This window comes from Haematobia irritans, chromosome 5 (genome assembly GCF_050003625.1).
Source record: "Haematobia irritans isolate KBUSLIRL chromosome 5, ASM5000362v1, whole genome shotgun sequence".
NCBI classification, from domain to species: domain Eukaryota; kingdom Metazoa; phylum Arthropoda; class Insecta; order Diptera; family Muscidae; genus Haematobia; species Haematobia irritans.
The window spans coordinates 76,644,759-76,657,713 of record NC_134401.1 but is presented as its reverse complement, the minus strand read 5'-3'; the positions used below and the strand labels follow the sequence as shown (position 1 = coordinate 76,657,713).

The following is a 12,955-nucleotide window of genomic DNA, read 5'->3' as shown; positions in this document are numbered from 1 at the left end:
CGATATAAACAAAATGTGTTTCGGGCACAATTTTTAAACACAATATATTTAAGTTCAAACATGTAATGTTCCTAAACTAACACTAAATGTTTGCAACACATATGTTAATATGTTAGAATATATTATATTTGGGGCATGAATGTTTCATAAAAATAATATGTGTGAATGTGAACATATATAAATTTACGAATTTCGAGTAAACATATATATGTGAAACGGTTGTATGTTGTTTCGGAAAACTGTTTCATGATAAGGCCAAAAATTTGATATGCTTAAGTCTAAATATTATTTAATTTGAATATTAGAATGAGTATTCGGAGTAAAAAGAATAGACATTTGGAACCAAGAGAATAGACATTTAAAAAAACAGCATGAGTTTTCGCCTTGAGAGCAGAATTTTATGTATGTGTGGACAAGTGTTTTGTTTATCATTTTGGCATTATGGGCACAATTTTTTTTACCGGCCTTAAAGGTAAAAATGAAATTAAGTACAAAACATAAGTTTTAAAGGCATTTAAAATGGTGTTAAATGCTAGTAAAAAACGGTTCACGCCTAAATAAATTTTCTTCTTTTGTTAGAGTTTTTGAATTCCTTCCAAAATTTCAAACTTTTTTACCAAAAACAGTTTTTTGTTATAAAATTGTTATTTTTGCAATAAAAAAATAGTATTTTATCCAAAAGCTCAGTCCATTTCGTTTACATCAAGCACTGTTCTTTTCTGACTGTAAATCTTTAATACCCCACATTTCGAAATTTCATTATAAAAATTTAATATAGTATATATGTCTAAATTAAAAAAGAAAATTTGGTTCGGTCGGAGCAGGGATTAAACCCACGACCCTTTGCTTGCAAGGCAGATATGCTAACCACTTCTCCACGTGGCCAACAAATGTATGTTTCTGTTAAATAATGTTATGTTTGCATGGGCTCGTGGGCGCTGCAAACCATGCTATATAAATGTAACTTATAACGATAATTGCCTACTGGTGACTATAACAGCTACGTAGCCAAGTTGATAGTGTGTTGGCTTACAAACTGTATGGTCCTCGGTTCGATTCTGCGTCCAGGCGAAAGGTAAAAATTTATAAAATTGAATAATTTCTTCAACATTATTTGTATTACAGAAAAAGGTGCCAAGAACTAAAAAATTTCGTGGAAGTGAAAATTGTGTTAGGGAATGAGCACAACTTCTGTGGGGAAAAGTCTTCCAAGCATATAATATTTTTGGCCCAATGCTTCCAAACATATAATATGTTCACATAAAACAACCATATTAATGTTTCGTCAACATCCAATAATATATGTGCTTCCTGCAAAATATGTTTGGAGCATATGTTAGAGAAGCGATTTTTTTTTAGGGTGTAATTGGAAATATTTCGGCAACATTTTGTTCTGTGCACGTTTACTGGGTGTGCGGGGAAACAAATTCTTTACGTAGCCCAGTTGATAGTGTGTTGGCTTACAAACTGTATGGTCCTCGGTTCGATTCTGCGTCCAGGCGAAAGGTAAAAATTCATAAAATTGAATAATTTCTTCAACATTATTTGTATTACAGAAAAAGGTGCCAAGAATTAAAATATTTCGTGGAAGTGAAAATAACGAGTATATTAAGGAATGAGCACAATCGTCTTTGGGAAAAATTCTTCCAAGCACATAATATTTTTGGGCTCAAAATGCTTCCAAACATATAATATGTTCACATAAAACAAACATATTAATGTTTCGGCAGTATCCAATAATATATGTGCTTCTTACAAAATATGTTTGGAACATATGTTAAAGAAGCGATTTTTTTTGAGGGTGCATATTTAAAAAAGTTTTGAAAAATTTCCAAATCAATTTTTTTAATATAAAGACAAGTCACAAATTTCAAGAATACTTCTATAATATTAAGGAATTGGTAAAGATCTATTAAATTCTATCTATTAAATCAATGAAGTAGGGACCGTAACGGGTATAAGCGCTATAAAAATTATTTTTTCATGTAAAACAGTTATTTTTCAACGCAAAATAAGAGGTCGGATGAAACTCTTGAAAAAGAGAGTTTTATTTATCCTTTGAATGAGTTTTACTTTTTTCCTTCCGTCTTAGGTTAGCTTAGGTATAGTGCCAGCCCGATATTTCAGGCTCACTTAGACTATTCAGTCCATTGTGATACCACAGTGGTTAACTTCTTCTCTCTTTTCAATTGAAATTATGCGTTCAAATCTTTCCGTTGAAAATTTGGAAAAAATTATGTTCGCCAAATTAAAAAAATAAAAAATACAAACTTTATATGCGATAGACTCAATTAAACAAAATACCAGCGTTGTCACAATGAAATGTTATTTTGGACCAATTTTTTTTCTAAATCGGACCAAAATACCGTCTAGCGCGCCAAATTTCCAATTTGGAAGAAAAATGCCTTAACAACTAATTTATTGTTCTACATTGTGCTTTTATTAAAAAATAAAGTAAACCAAAAATAACTGATATGATTTAGCGGTTGACATCGAAATCGATAAGTCTACTTTTCAACTTTTTTAAAATGTGGAAAACTATAATTGTTTAAAAGGTCGAATTTATAAAGTTTATTTTGGCTAACATAAACATTCAATATTACAAGAAGCTGACATCAACTTTCGATTTAGAGGTATTTTAACAGACACACATTTGGCTTATATTGGTATAAGACCGATCTCCCGAGTTTACTTCTTGAGAGAATACAATAGATTTCGGAGTTTTCATTTGCATCAGGGATGGAAAATGCAATTTTTAAGAAAGCACAAAACGGTATCTTTTTGAGCGAAAAAGTACTTTTCACTAAATTTCAATAAAAATTCCATTGGAAGATTACAATAATCTCTTTTATACTAAATTTTGATTTTGATTCATTTCCACAATTTTAAATATATATTTTTTTTTTTGTTTTATGTCCGCTTACAAAGACTACAGTAGTATTGTAATCGCGGTTGCCACAGTTGGTTGAATTCTTCCAAAAATGGTACGTCACAAATTAGTAAATAAAAACAAGTAAGGAAAGTCTAAAGTCGGGCGGGGCCGACTATATTATACCCTGCACCACTTTGTAGATCTAAATTTTCGATACCATATCACATCCGTCAAATGTGTTTGGGGCTATATATAAAGGTTTGTCCCAAATACATACATTTAAATATCACTCGATCTGGACAGAATTTGATAGACTTCTACTAAATCTATAGACTTAAAATTTAAGTCAGCTAATGCACTAGGGTGCTCGATAAAGAAAATTTCGTTAAAAGTCAGCCAACGAAAAATTGATATAACGAAACATTTTCACTAATATTTGTTAATACTACGAAACGTTACGTTGATGGGCAGAAAACTCGTAATATTAACGAAAAAATTCGTTGTATTAACGAATTTGTTTCATTGGCTGACTTTTAACGACACATTTCGTTAATATAACGAAACTTTTTCCATTAGTGCAGTGGCGATTTTACAAGGAAAATGTTGGTATTTTGACCATTTTTGTCGAAATCAGAAAAACATATATATGGGAGCTATATCTAAATCTGAACCGATTTCAACCAAATTTGGTACGCATAGCTACAATGCTAATTCTACTCCCTGTGCAAAATTTCAATTAAATCGGAGTAAAAGATTGGCCACTGTGGTCATATGAGTGTAAATCGGGCGAACGATATATATGGGAGCTATATCTAAATCTGAACCGATTTCAATAAAATTTGGCACACTTGACTATAGTACTAATTGTTCTTCTTGTGCAAAATTTTAAGCAAATTAGGGTAAAACTCTGGCTTCTGGGGCCATATAAGTCCATATCGGGCGAAATATATATACGGGAGCTATATCTAAATCTGAACCGATATGCCAAATTTGAAGTCGATTGAACTAAAACTGCGACCTAGACTTTGATTACAAAAATGTGTTCACGGACAGACCGACATGGCTATATCAACTCAGGAGCCCACCTTGAGCATTTTTGCCAAAGACACCATGTGTCTATCTGGTCTCCTTCTGGGTGTTGCAAACGTATGCACTAACTTATAATATCCTGTTCCACAGTGTGGCGCAGGGTATAATAAATTTTTGACACAATTTTCTATAGAATAAAGTTTTGACACAATTTTTTATAGAATAAAATGTTCAGAAAATTTTCTATAGAACTCAAATTTTGACAATATTTTCCATAGTAATAAAATTTTGACAAAATTTTCTATAGAAATAAAATCTTGACAAAATTTTCTATAGAAATAAAATTTTGACAAAATTTTCTGTTGAAACAAAATGTTGACAAAATTTTCGATAGAAAAAAAATTTTGAAAAATTTTCGTTTTTTTTTACTCTGGCTTTTACAAAATCGAGATTTTCTTACAGCATAAACTTGTCTGTTTTGACAAATTTATAAAAGACCATTAGTAAATAAGTTTGTTAAAGACTTTCTCAAAATATTTTGTCAAAACTATTGTTCCATAAATCTGATATCGGCTCAAAACTGTATACACAAAAGGTACTAAATCATTCGCGGGGGTACCACGGTACTTACCAAGGTGAAAGAGTATTGAAAAAAGTACTATAGTACTGCGTTTTCCATCCCTGCTTTGCACCCATAATTTCATACGTCAAATGAGATTCCCAATGTCCTAATTCTTAGAAAGCTCTCATATATCTCAATCCCACTATTTTACTCCAAGCGCAATGAGAATTGAAACATTTCCCATATATTTGAAAGATTATTGAGTATAGTACATTCGCGGTAACGTGAACTAATTAAAACCAAGAGAGTTCACGTTATCGAAATTCAGCGAATTTCAGAACAAGCTACATTCGGGAGTTTAACACGTTTCAGTGTGATAATATTTTAGTTTTGTTATTAGTAATATTAAAAACTTAATTTAATTTCATAAAAAAAAGAGATCGGAAAATTATCACTGGGTATGGAATTATAAAGCAATTTAAATTAATAATTAAAATTCACGAAAAATGATAAACTAGATCACTAAACAATTCCGTAAGTGTATTTGAAATTGTATTTGGCATTGTGAATCTGCCTTTAACGTCAAATTTCATGTTTTTCAGCGTTACGGAGTAGTTCGTGTAAGAAAAATCGTGTTCACGTTGTGCGGTGTTCACGATAGGCAGTGTTCACGTTAACCCGAGTGCACTGTATGTAAAAAAATAAACTATTTGCCAAATTTATGAAAACGGACTAAATTCCGTCTGGTCCGACCCTAGGACCAAATTAATTTTTTTTTTTGACCAATTTTGGTCTTATACGACCATAATGGCAATGCTGCAAGAAACTGTAAACGAGAAAAAACGAGTATGAGATGAATAAAAACACTCTTTTTAAAAGTTTCATCCTACATTTTATTTTTACGTTAAAAAAAGAAGCTTACCTTTGGAATTGAGAGCGTGTTTTAATATGACCATATATTCTAAAAGAGCTTTCCGAGATGAATCCATTGGTATATAACAGTAAGGTCTCCGTTGACTCTAACATGAAGAGTTCAAATTTCCTGGATAACTGTTGTTTACGGTCCCGGCAATAAAGTTGTTTTCTCCTTATAGTTAGGAGATTCGACTTAAAAATTGGTTCTTAACATGAAAGAAAAATTACTTTGACTAAGGTCAACGTTGCTTTAATGTTCGTAGCATTAGGCTAGGTTAGGTTAAAGTGGCAGCCCGATTAAGTTTCAGACTCACTTAGACTATTCAGTCCATTGTGATACCACATTAACTAAAAGTACCTATTACATACTCGTATGGGCATTTCTAGTTTTAACCGCTGAACCTTCTCGATTATTTTCTTCTGTTGAACCAAACAGATTGTTCTAGAAACATTATCAGACTGCTTAAGTTAACGTTTCCAGGTCCGCCAGTAATCTACGCTTTACACAAAATGCAGGACACTCACACAAGAGGTATTTAATTGATTCCGTTGCCTCCGCATCATGACAGCTCATACAGCAGTCATTATACTTCGCGCCAATAGTTTTTGCAATATCGCCTATCAGGCAGCGACCCGTTATAGCAGATATCAGGAGTGATATCTGACGTCTTGAGAACACTAGCATATCTAGTGTGCGGTTTAAGTTTAAATGGGACCATATTTGCTTGGTGTCGTTACGACCCTTGCAATTCTCCCACCGAAAATTTGCCATCATAACAGCCTTCTCACGCAGTAAGAGGGTAAGAAGGTTGTTAAGGCGTTATATAATAATAAGCAAACCTATTATTTTATTATCTATTACGAATTTCCATGTCATCTACTAGAGGCCACATTTCACGCCATTTCATGTCCTTAAAATACGAATACGAAGTTCGCTTAGCATAGACGACGCATTTGTCTGATATAAAGCTCATTTCCTTACTGGAAAGTCGATAAACTTTTCAATGAAGTCGTTTTGTCCTTATACTTTAGCCTATCACTACCGATATAAACCTAATGTTAAAAACTTTTATTTTTCTTCTAGTTTTACTTGTACACGGACGAAAAAGACTGTTTTTCATATGTTTGGATGTAAAAATGATATGTTTGGAACTCAAATTTTTTAACACATAATTTTTGAGTACAAGCATATAATGTTAATAAACTAGCATAACATGTTAGGGACATACATGTTAATATGTATTATGTTTGGGACATAAAGTGCTTGTAAATATAATATGTTTGGATGCCAACATATGTTAATTTAGAAATAGCTTATAAACATATACATATGTGTTTAGAAAGAGAGACCTAGAGAGTATGCTGAAAGTAAAAGAATGGAAGTAACCAATTGGCGCCTTAAAAATATAAATATTTTTTATACCAGTGTATGCCTAAGGTGGGGAGCCACCGTGGTGCAATGGTTAGCATGCCCGCCTTGCATACACAAGGTCGTGGGTTCGATTCCTGCTTTGACCGAACACCAAAAAGTTTTTCAGCGGTGGATTATCCCACCTCAGTAATGCTGGTGACATTTCTGAGGCTTTCAAAGCTTCTCTAAGTGGTTTCACTGCAATGTGGAACGCCGTTCGGACTCGGCTATAAAAATGAGGTCCCTTGTCATTGAGCTTAACATGGAATCGGGCAGCACTCAGTGATAAGAAAAAAGTTCACCAATGTGGTATCACAATGTACTGAATAGTCTAACATAAGTGAACCTGATACATCGGGCTGCCACCTAACCTAACCTGTTCTGAAAACTTGATTCTAGAATTTTGACCAAATCGCCTTACGAAAATAAGCGCTATTTGGTCTATAATATAAATGTCAATTTACTAGAAGCATACAGTAGAAAAATTGTCTGAAATTTTCGTATTTTTCGTTTATTGTTAAAAAAGTTTATAAAAACGAATTTTAGACCTCACCAATATGGACAATATTCATAGCTTATTTCGATTAAAGCCTCTACTTTAAAATAACATCGAGAAATAAATCGAAACTAAGTGGGAAAATAGAATTTGATGTCTTTTTCGAATGTCCTTCTAAGTGGGCATCGGTAGTGAAAGGGTTAAGTTGTTCGACTTAAAAAGAGTATTTTTCGAGTTCTCTTTTGCACCATCACGTGATACCTTGGATACCTTGATAACAAATCAATTATAGCACTTCCTTTTGTCCTTCGGTCATGATAGGCACAAGTGGAAAAATTGACAAGTCAACCCATTAAAATTTCCGTAATTCATTGCAATGCACAAAAGAAACGAATGTATTCGCACTCTTAACATCGTCCACTTTCTCCCATTGTAATTCAACCAAAATATTTTGCGACACCAGGTGTAATTGGCCACATCTCCGACACCAACCCCTCTCATATTAGCAAATTTCATAATAACCGTTAAATATGATTCAATTGGCTACACCTCGAACAAAGCCGTACAAACAAGTTGTGATTACAGTTGATGATGACCCATTCAGTGGACAGTTGTATATATTTCCATTTTCTCGGCTTATGGAGCATGCAACGATGTGAAACACATTTCAAAATGATAAATGGTGGAATTGTCTTCTGAGCGCTTCAAACAAATGGTCTGTTTTTCTAGACCACTTTGTTTGCGCCGGTAGTGGTGGTGGTCTATTATGATGTCTTCTTGTTTCCGTTTCTTTTTGTCTGGTGCTGGTGCTGGTGTTTTGTGTCAAAACACCTTTTCAGCAGGCTTTCCACTTTGGACAGCTTTATAGCTGTCAATGTTTTCTACTTGTAATTATTTGTAACTTTTATGATTTCTTCGGATCACATAATTCATCATTAATAAATGGCACTTTGTCCACCCGCTTCACGCAACAGATTGGTCAGCGGGGCAGGAGGAAGTTCTTTAATTTCTCAGGTCTCTTGTGTATCTTTTTTCCTATGTTCGCAATAGTGCAAACATAGGCTCCGTAAGTTCATCTTCAGTTGAGCTCGCGATTTTCTGTTATGTGAATGTACTCTGGCCATACACCATTTGCCACTTTCAAGCTAACGAAAAATTTACTTAGATTGACGGTCATTATGATGACGATGGTCTCATAATTTTTAATTTCTAATGCACACTGAATGGGTTACTTGCGTTGCCATCCTTAAGAGTCCATACACAAATGGCAAATGTTTAATGTATGACATCACGAAAGATGATGCTGTAATCTCTCTCCAGTTCCATAGTACGTATGTTTTCCTTTTCATTTTTTTCTTTAATACTATGCAAAGATAAAAAAGTGTTTTTTTATTTACAACAAGCTGGGCCCAGACATAGAATAGCCCCCCTCACAGTACTGGATAACCATGGTTGCCAGATTTTTTCGAGAGAGATCCCCAACATTTCGAAAATATATCCCCAAAAAATCCCCAACTGAAATATTTTTCGCCATGAAAAATCCCCAAATATAAGATCCAATAAAAATAAAATTACTATAAAAATTGCTGACTTTATGTAAAAAATCTTTGAAAGGGTTTTCTTAAGAAACAACACTTGTAATGAAAATTTACACAAAACTGTACTATGGAATTGAAAACCTTACGAACTAAATTAAAGTAGTTTTATATTTTTGTTTTATTTCTTCCCAATTTAATTTTTTATTTTCTGATGACCAACAGTAGGACAGTGGAAAGGAAGAAAAATGTTGGTTAATTTTAGAAAATTTTAACTAAACAGTGTTATGAACGCAAATGTCACGCGGATTTCACAAAAATAAGTTGTTATTTTTCAGCAAATTCAAAAAAAATATTCGGCATAAATATTTGTTTTCACTTGCTAAAAAATTTTTTGAAGTTTGCAAGAAAACATTTGAGTCCAAAAGTTTATTTAGTACCGTATAAAGTAATTTATTTATTTATTTATTCAGCTATGGTAAGCCAGATTGAAGATAAATTCAATAATACAATAAGTTTATAATTACGTTAAAGTTCATTAAAATAGAATTAAATAAGCTTTAGTGCCATATACAATAGGATTCACTTTTTTTTATTTTTGAGTGAAGAACACTGTCCTGGTACTTAAAAAGGAATGTGTAAAAAGCAATGGAACAGATATATAACCAGAAGTAATAATGGAAGTAGTACACTCTTCATATTTGGTTCATAAATAAGAAGCTGTGATGTTAAACAGGGACGCGGTTTAGCCCATCCTAAATGAGTTCGTAAAGATTGACGCATAATTCTTATTGTACCTCGGTTTTACACGATTTATAACAAATTTAGTAATATCTGATTAATAGTGTAAATATCACCAGAAAAATCCCCAAACAACGACTTTATCCCCAGACAAACCCCCACATCCCCAATGTAAAAAAATATCCCCAACCACGAGAAAAAATCCCCTAATCTGACATCACTGTGGGTAACTCCGTTCAGATTCGGCTATAAAAAGAATCGGGCAACACTCAGTGATATGGGAGAAGTTCACCACCTGTGTTATCACAGTGGACGGAATGGTCTAAGTGAGACTAAAAAACGGGCTTTCACCAGACCTAACCTAATCCAATAATTTCGGTAATTGAATTAGTTCTGGCAGATTTACTATGACATTCGATTTCTGGCTTGTACGTTGTCTTCTGTGAGCTCCTCCTGTGTCTACAGTGAGCGCAGCACACTCATTTTTGTGATTTGTGTGCTGTGCACGGCGTTCAATATCAATCAATATACTTTTTTTTAATAATTTATTCAAAACAATGACTTGCAGAAGTCTATACAAAGTACTCGATGTTCTAGTGAAGCCAATTCACTGCACAAATGTTTCGAGTAATAAATGAAACCAAAACACTGAAAAGCGATTACAATGTCAAGCACTGCAGTTCCATCACATTCAAGGAATCGTTGTGCAGTTCTTTTAAATTTTTTGGTTTTGGAAATTATGACACGAATAGAATTGAAATACCGATTCATTCGAATACGTCAAAACATTTTTTAGTGTTTGCTTTATTGGGTTCTATTTGTTTTGCGTCACCATTTGCAAGGTTTCTACTTTACTCATTTGATAAATGAACAATGAAGTTACTACCTGAATTGTGTGGCGTATGCTTGAAGTAACTGCGTGTGTATTCGTTGCAGACTTTTGGTTCAATATTGGTAATCAATTAAAGGGTGATACGGTCAAAATTTGGTCAATATAAACTTGACGTATTTCTTTCAATTTTGCATTTAAAAGACCTGAACACCCCTCATTTTGAAGGTGTGTGTGTAGAATGTTGCTCCTATTTTGATTTTGGAATTCACTCTTCAGTTGTCAAAATGCCGTCCAAGCAAGAAGAGCAGCGTATCAAAATTTTGCTCGCGCATCGCGAAAATCCGAGCTACTCGCACGCAAAGCTGGAAAAATCGCTAAAAGTTGCCAAATCAACCGTTACAAATGTAATTAAAGTGTTTGGGGAACGTTAGTCGACAGCCAGGAAGTCTGGATCGGGGGGAAATCAAAAACGGGAAGCCGCTGAGACGACAAAGAGAGTTGCCGGTAGTTTCAAGCGAAACCCTAACCTCTCTCTCCGAGATGCTGCAAATAATCTGGGTGTATCGTCTACAACCGTGCATCGAGCCAAAAAACGAGCCGGACTATCGACTTACAAGAAGGTAGTGACTCCAAATCGCGATGATAAACAAAATACGACGGCCAAAGCGCGATCCCGGAGGCTGTACACGACGATGCTGACGAAGTTTGACTGCGTGGTAATGGACGACGAAACCTACGTCAAAGCCGACTACAAGCAGCTTCAGGGACAGGAGTTTTATACGGCAAAAGGAAGGGGAAAGGTAGCAGATATTTTCAAGCACATAAAACTGTCAAAGTTCGCAAAGAAATATCTGGTTTGGCAAGCCATCTGTACCTGTGGCTTGAAAAGCGGCATTTTCATAGCTTCCGGGACTGTCAACCAAGAAATTTACGTGAAAGAGTGTTTGAATAAACGTCTGCTGCCTTTCCTGAAGAAACACGGTTGTTCCGTACTGTTTTGGCCGGATTTGGCATCTTGCCATTACGGTAAAAAGGCCATGGAGTGGTACGCCGCCAACAACGTGCAGGTGGTTCCCAAGGACAAGAACCCTCCCAACACGCCAGAGCTCCGCCCAATTGAGAAATACTGGGCTATTGTCAAGCGGAACCTAAAGAAGACCAAAAAAACTGCTAAGGACGAGCAGCAGTTCAAGACAAACTGGCCTTCTGCGGCGAAGAAGGTGGACAAGGTGGCTGTACAAAATCTGGTGACAGGTTTCAAGCGTGAGGCCCGGCAATGCGGATTTGGAAAAGCGAAAGCCTAACTGAATATTTTTCCTGAATTTTATACTAATTGAACTTGAAAAAGAAATTTAATTTGATTTTTTAAATAAACGATTTCACCGATTTACACGCGTTTTCCCTTGACCAAATTTTGACCGTATCACACTTTACTACCCTACAGTTCTTGGGACTGGTCCCAAACCGGTCGTTTCACTTGTCCTTTATAACCGGTTTATAACTTTTAATCGGTTAGGTGACCGGGGAAATTAACATGGGGTTGTCATAGGAAGGGTCAATTGACCCCACATAGATACCTACAAACCATTCCTTTAACCGGTTGTTTTCAACCCATCAATTAACCAGTTCTAATAGACATGTTATAGAGACAGTTCTAACAAAAACAAATTTTTCCACCAATATTACTTGTTATTTCTATCAATGTTTTATTACTTTTATTTGTCTTATTATCTAATTTTTACAATTTGAACCTGGGTTTACTGGCAGCATAACAGAACGCCTTACGCATTCAGCCACAACCGCCATTGAACACACAGCGTTGAAACGTCAATTTAACTGTTTGTGATATTGGTAAAAAATGAACAAATGTAGGGAAAATGTAACTGAAAAAAATTTAAAAATAGAACTGTCCCTGTTATAGATGCAAAAGGGCCAGAAATGTGTTAATTAACCCTATGATAAAGGCATTTAAACCGTTTAAGGGATAGGTTCATTGTGTTCTAAAGGCAAATGCATGAAGTGGCTACCAATAGGCTAAATACAACCAGTCCCAAGACCAGTATAAAATTCCAACTGCTTTGAAATAGGGGTCAATTGGCACAAAAAAAAAACTGAAGGGTTGTTCGTTTTTAATGTCCTACATGATGAGAAGGGATTTGTATTAGAATTTTATTATATAAAACAAATCGAATTAATTTTATTTTACATATAAATTATATAAATTCTTCGTACAATTTAGAATGTTTAGCATTGTATAGCACTATTTTAAATTTTTGCAATGCCGTGTTTTCGTGCATTATCAAACAATATGACTTTTTGTAATTCTTTCGTTATCGTTTTGATCCATTTTGGACAACAAATTTAAAATTTAGGTTTTCCATAACGCCATAAAAATGAGTAATGATAGGCTAAAAAATCCGTTATATTCTACTACGTTCAGCTTAGTATTGAATGCGCATCATAGCGGGCTATGAAGTCAACCAAAATACTGGAAAAAAACCAAAACAACAAAAACAATGTTCTGATTTTCTGTTAAATTATATTGTTGTTGTGCTCACACTT

The 12,955-nt window shown here is 34.4% G+C and overlaps 1 protein-coding gene across 2 annotated transcripts in view; it reads left to right on the top strand.

Annotated features, from left to right (window-relative positions):
- Positions 1–12,955, top strand: part of LOC142239061 (uncharacterized) — a 327,842-nt gene that overhangs the window by 117,238 nt on the left and 197,649 nt on the right. The gene's annotated exons all lie outside the window — the stretch shown is intronic.